We start from the raw sequence: 6,645 nt of genomic DNA on the forward strand, positions 1-6,645 counted from the left end.
GCCACGTGCAAGAGGCCAAACCCTGCTGGTTCACCTGGGACTCTGCCCCGCACCAAAAGGAGCCTGGACTTTCTCTCAGAGGGCTCAGCCAGGCGGCACCCAGCTCCCAGGAGGGACGGAGATCTGGGGCCCACTGGGCAGAAGCCATAGAGTGAGGGAGATAGGGACTCCTCCCCCAGGCTTCCTAAGGCGGCCCCCGCCCCCTCATCGCCAGCCCTGAGCCCCGCTTGGCGGCCTTGTGAGGGTTACACACTGTAGGCAGGTTTGGAATTAATGGGTGACCCCTTGGATCACCTGAGCCCCACCCCTTTAGCCAGGGATGCCCAGAGTCTACTGGACTTACCATTAATGGCGTTCATTCATTCCCTCTTCAACTTCACGGCTTCTTTGAATACCTGAACTCAGATTGCCCCTAAGTATGGCTTTAACCCTACCCTGGCTACAGCAGTTGTCCACACTGAGGAAGGAATTAAATGGGTTCCAAGTACGGCGTGTACCCTCCCCCACCTCCCCCCACATAAGACCCGCCAGGGTTGGGGAGAGCGACCTTGTTTAGTGTGACACCTTGGAGGAAACTCCCCTCCGGCACCCCCTGCTCCAGCCACAGCCCAGCCCAGTCCCCTCATTAGTATGGAGCTCAGGAGGCCTACCCAGTCAGGCCTGCCCCCACCCAGAACCGGACTCCTAGCTCTGCCCCCAGACACTCAAGTCCTGAGATTTTGACCCTGCCTCTCCCTCTAGCTCCCACGACAAAGGTTTGGGCTGGGAGGTGGCAGATCCTACTTATCTTGTCATAAATATTTATCAGGCTCTAGGGGCCAGAGCCTGCAGCTGACTTGGAGGTGGGGGGCTCGGGGCAGATGCTTCAGGAGGATCTCAAAGCCCTTTCCTAATGAGGGTGCTGGGAGGGGAGAGTGCCACCTGGGCCTTGGGCTCCTGGGGGAGGGGGTGGACAGATGGACAGCGGGACAGAGTCAGAGGGAGCCTGGGGGGACTTGGGCATGCTCCAGCAACCAGACCTCCCCTTGCACCCCAGGAATGTGGGGGAGGAAGAGTCAGAAGAAGCCAAGGCTACCAGAAACATGGCAGCATTCTTCCTGGAGTGTCCTCTGGCAGAATATCCTTGAGAGCTGCTCTCCCCACACACATCAGCCCCCCAGACTATGCTCCCCACACAGTCCTTCCAGAACTGTGCCCCTTCCAGGTCCATGCTCCCAGCTACATGGTCCTTCCAGAGCTGTGCTCCCTCCCACACACTGTCCACAAGGAGCTGTGCCCCCATGTAAACCTCTCCCCACCATCCCTCCTGACCCCACACTTTCCTCCTAGAGCTGTGCCCCAAACGCTACTCCATACTCTCCGGCCTCCAGAGCTGTGCTCTCCACACATTCAGGAGCCCCCCGTCACCCACCACGAGCCCCCACTCCTGGTCAAGAGGGACTCCTGACCACAGCTGCTGGGAAGCCCTCTGGCGAGCAGTGCAGACCCCATCCCCGGGGGTCCTGGCAGCGCCTAAATTCCAGCTCTCCCTTGAGCCACGGGCACAACCCCCATCCCACCCCGCCTCCCTCATTGGCATGCTGGTAGGGCCCACAGGTGGAATCAAAGCGCTCTGCTTCGGAGCCGGAGCCGAGCTGCACAGCGGGGAGTGGGAGCCTTTGTCTCCCCAGCCCTGGGGGAGGAGGGGAGCTGGGGCCGAGAGGACACATTTTGGGGTCCAGAGCCTCCTCCTCACTGCCACAGGCAGGCACAGCTGCAGATAAGGGGGGTAGCCTGAGCCAGTGAGCACCCCCAGTAGATAATGAGCGGCTGGGGGGAAGGGACAGCCTCAGGCACAGCCTGTGGGGGGAAGGCTGCCTCCCAAAGCTCAGTGCGCTCATTAGTGGAAGCCTGGGAGGGGAGGCAGCTAAGTGGGTCAGTCTCCCTCCCCCAGCCTGCCTGACAGGTGTGGGTGGGAGGGAGAACCGTCAGCCCATTGTACCCCATTGAAGTCGGTCCCCCTCTGAGTCCCCTTTCCCTTCAACCCCCTCCCTGAGCCCCTGCCCCTCCAACCCACCTCCCAGAGCCCACTTTCCCTCTCTGAAACCCCCAGGTGGCCTCCTCCCCTTCCGGAGCCCCTCCCCTTCTCTGCACTGCCCTCCCCCGCACCAGGTGCTGGCCTCTCAGTCAGCCTCCCCCAAGGCATCCTCCAGACTGAGCCACACCTGGGAGAAATTGAAATCTTAGACTCTTCCCCTACCCCCACCGATGAAGCAGACATCCCTGTCCTGGACACGAAAGGCAGTAAAACACGGCTCTACTGGGGCCGGCGGGCGGAGGGCTGTGCCAGAACAAGCATCCAGATTTGGGGGCGGGAGCCAGGCAGGGTGAGGTGTGGGCTCCAGGCCAGGGCTTCGCTGCCCCCCTACCCCCTCAGCTAGTTGTCCCTAGGCACTTCCCCTTGTATCTCCAGCTTCCCTCTTTGCCCCCGCTTCAGTTATGAAGATAATTGTCTTGGCAGATCTATCACAGGAGTAAGGTGGGCGGAGGAGGGATGGATGGGGGTGTACCACAGAGGCAGGGTCTTCTCCCTGCAGGGTGGGGAGGTTCAAAGAGACAGGGTCTGTTGCCTGGCTCCCGTCTCCCAACACAGGATAGAGCCAGATGAGCACAGGATGGGCAGCCTGGCTGGCGGTTGCCCACCCCCACCCGCAGCCCCCCTGCCTCTCCAGCCTTTGGCTGGGCCCCTCCCTGATCAGGGACCTTCTAGGGCTTCCTATTTCCTGTCAAGGCCACCTACTTCAGGCTCTGAGAAACCTCTGGACCGCCCAGCTGGTCTCAGGGCAGAGGGTATGTGTGGTGCTCTGTCAGCCACCTTTGATGTTGCCGGGACACAGTTCTGGGAGGGGCTGAGTGACTGTCCTGGTTCTGCCAAGCCCCACCCCAGCCTGAGGCCCGAGGGGTCCTTATACAGTCATGAATCTCCATCTGACTGCACAAGGGTTAATCTCAGGGTGCCACCCCCTCCCACCACGTGTGCACAAATTCCAGGAACGCTTTCCATTAAGAACGCTGAGCAGATTTCATTTACATTAATAAGAACCAGAAAAATCTGAGAGGGGGGAGGACAGTGTGTGGTTGCTGCTCACGTTCTGTATCTGAGTCTGGTAGAGCCTGAGGGGCTCAGGCTGGGGCTCCTAGTCTTAGAGGAGAGGCCCAGCCCAGTCATTGCTGGGGTACCCAGTCCTAAAGGAGAAGCCATCCAGTCCTAGGAGATCCCAGTCTGAGGGAGGAGGCAGAGCCCAGCCGATTCTGGGCACTCCTAGCCTGAGGAGGTGATCCTAGGGTCTGCCGGCCTGAGGGGATGGCAGAGCCCAGTCTTGGGTGGGAGAGGACACCAACCCACTGAGATGCCTAGGGGCAGGGACAGACAGAGCCCTGGGCTTCCACGAGCTGTGGATGAACCTTATCAGTCAGGGTTTGCGGCAGCCCTTCTCTGAGCCTCAGTTTGCCAGTCTGTTGGAGAAGGCCGCTCAGTCCCGTCCCCACTAAGTGTGGCTGTAAGTAATAGAAGGGAAGGTTTTGAGCTTTGAGTTTTTTCAGGAGCACTACGTCCCCTTCCTCAGTCTCCTCTCCCCCTTCAGCTCTGCATTTCGACACTAGAGCTGAGCGGAGGACTCTGTTCAGTAAGCTCGGGAACCTGTTTAGGGTGGAAACCCCCAATATCCACCTACCTGTGAAGGGGAAGCCGCAGAGTGACTGCGTGCGTGTGTGTGTGCGCGTGTGCACGTGCACGGGGGGTACCTCTGTTCTGCCAGTCCGAGCCCTGCCCCACTGAGGCCTGTGAGCTCCCACCTCCTTCCCAGCTGCCAGACCAAGCTTCCTTTCTTCAAGGGTAGCAAGAGTCTGATTCCCACCCCCTTGAGCCAGAGCAGGTTATATGTGTGCAGGGGTGAGCTTTCATGACTGGACCTGGCCTGCCCATGTACAGGTGGTTGGGAAGAGGTGTGTGTGAGCTTGCATGCTTCACGCACGGGCGGGGTGGGCGCGGGAGGTTGGGGTCTGCAGGCATCTGTGTGTCCTACCCCCACGCATGTCGAGGGTGCTGGAGAAGCACTCCTGACTCTGCTGGATGACTATCCAGGCCTGTGCATGCATGTGCATGTGTACTCTCTCATGCTTGTGCATGCAGTGGGCCACCCCTCAGCCCAGCCTAGGATTTGGGGAGAAAGGAGAAGCCCTTGCCCGGGTGCCCCCCAGGATTTGGGCCCAGCCTTGCCTTGCTCCAGGCTGGAGTTCTGGAGTGGGTGACCTGAGGCACTTGGCTGTGCTTAACCCCACCCTTGCACAGCAGGCCGGGGCTCCCATATCTTCATCCTCTTCCAATTCCCTTTCCCCCAATCCTGCCTGAGCAAGGGGATGGTATGGGGACACTTAATTGCATCCATGAATCATTCTCAAAGAGCTCCTGTCCAGCAGCCGAACTCAGGGTGCTGGTGCCTGCCTGGAGTGGGAGCCAGGCCTGGTGGGCGAGGGTCTGTGGGGCTGCTCAGTCTGGCAGGAAAGCCGGCAGGGGTTCCGGGCCAGGCCTCCTGGCCCCTCCTCCTTCCCTGGCCTGCTGCGCCTGGCCTCCCCGCTCAGCATGCAGAATTCACCGGCTGCTCCTTGGCTGTCTTATCTCCTCGGCGGCCAGGGGGGTGGAGCGGAACCGACTCCCCCAGACCTGGTGGGCCGCTCCCACTCCACGTTATCTTGCCGCACAGTCTCCTCCCGCCCCTTGCAGCCGCTGCAGACCTTTCCTGCTCCTCTTCCTGGCATCCTCTAGGCCTTGCTTTGTCTGCAGTCGTCTTTTTTCCTGCCTCTCCCTGTCTGTCTTCTCTCTCCAGGGTAGTGGTGGGCGGGTGAGGGTGGTGGTCATCCCCAAGGCCGAGCTTCTCCATCTCTACCGGTCCCTTTGGCTGGCCCAGATGTCAGTTGGGCAGAGGTACCTGAGTCAGAACCTAGGCTCAGCACTTGCTAGCCTGGTAATTTCCAGCAACTGCTCTGCTTTGAGCCTGTTTTCCTCTTTAAACTGGATGAAAATGATTCAGGGACTAAAAGTGGTTCAGAGACTAATCGGATGCAAGGGCCCTGCCCCTGGCTATGCCCCCTGCTGGAAAGTTCCCCCCTCCTTCCAGCTTTTGGGAGGCTGGTTGAGGGCATGGGGGCATCCCCTGCCTCCACCTGAGAGCCCTGGGCAAGCTCAGCCCAAACTTCCTCTGGCTGTAGAGACAGAGGCTCTGGATCCAATGTGGGCTCTGCCAAGGGAGTATTTCTGTGAGTCAATAATCAGGCAAATGGGTAAAGAGAGTGTGAGAGGCAGAAATGCATTTTATCGACCACAGAAATTATTTACCTGGGTTGAAAAGAATTGCTAAGAGACTGAAGCACTTACTGTGCACAGGGCTAGCCTGACCCTTTGTCCCACAGCTGGGCAACAACTTCCCTTTCTAGCCAGTGGTGATCCCTGGGGGTAAGGGACCTGGCAAGAACCTACAGGGGAACTTCCCTGGTGGCCCAGTGGTAAAGAATCTGCCTTACAATGCAGGGGACACGGGTTTGATCCCTGGTCAGGGAACTAAGATCCCACATGCCACGGGGCAACTAAGCCCGTGCACCATAACTACTGAGCTTGTGCGCCTCAACAAGAGAGCCCGCATGCCTCAACTACAGAGCCCATACGCTTTGGAGCCTGCGCGCGTCACAAGAGAAAACCCGCACACCACAACTAGAGAGAAGCCCGCGTGCCTCAGCGAAGATCCTGCGTGCTGCAACTAAGCCCCGTCGCAGCCAAAACTAAGTAAATAAATCTTAAAAAAAAAAAAAAAACAAAAACCTGCAGGGCCTCTGAGGCCCGAGTTCTAGCCAGGTCCCCTTGAATCTCAGAGACCTGGAAGAGGTCCTAGGATCCTCCAGCACCCCAGGACTTGGTGAGATATGCTCCCAACGAGAGCATCTAAACGAGTCCAGCCCATAAATGATGAAGTGCTGCCACCTGGTGGCCACCAGTAACACAGCCCTTCTCCAGGGTCCAGTCTCCAGGCCAATCTCCCCCCCATCCCCCCATCCCACCTGTCCCTGAGGGCATTCATCCTTCGGGAATCAGGATGGCCGATGGAGGGACTCCAGGCGCCCTTGAGACCTCCAGCCAAACTGTGCATGCCTGGGGAGCTTAGCTCAGGCCTGACTGCTCATCTGGGCTTTGAAACTCTTTTGATGCATGGCCACGACATCTGCTCCTGGATGGCCCTCAAAGCCCTGCACATTGCAGCAGCTGTCCCAGCAAAGGGCAGGCTGGACTTGGGATCCCTGGAGGTTCCCTCTAGGTCAGCAAGAGACCCTTCCAAATTCAGAATTTGGGTTTCCCTGATTGGGAACTTTGCACTGCTCTCACAGCACCCCCATCGGCCATGGCTGTAACAGCGGTCCTATGGTCAGGGTAGGGCAGGGCAGGACATGGCACACTCATCCCTGGGCTTGGGGATGGAGTAGAACCTGACAGGCCAGCGGGGGATGCCTGGGCCCTTGGGCTTCAGCCTCAGGTCCTCAGGGGTTAAGAGTCATTTAGCACTACTGGCAGGATCTCCCAACTATGGTCTTCTATGAGAGATCTGAGCCAAAGGTACA

This window comes from Lagenorhynchus albirostris, chromosome 10 (genome assembly GCF_949774975.1).
Source record: "Lagenorhynchus albirostris chromosome 10, mLagAlb1.1, whole genome shotgun sequence".
NCBI classification, from domain to species: domain Eukaryota; kingdom Metazoa; phylum Chordata; class Mammalia; order Artiodactyla; family Delphinidae; genus Lagenorhynchus; species Lagenorhynchus albirostris.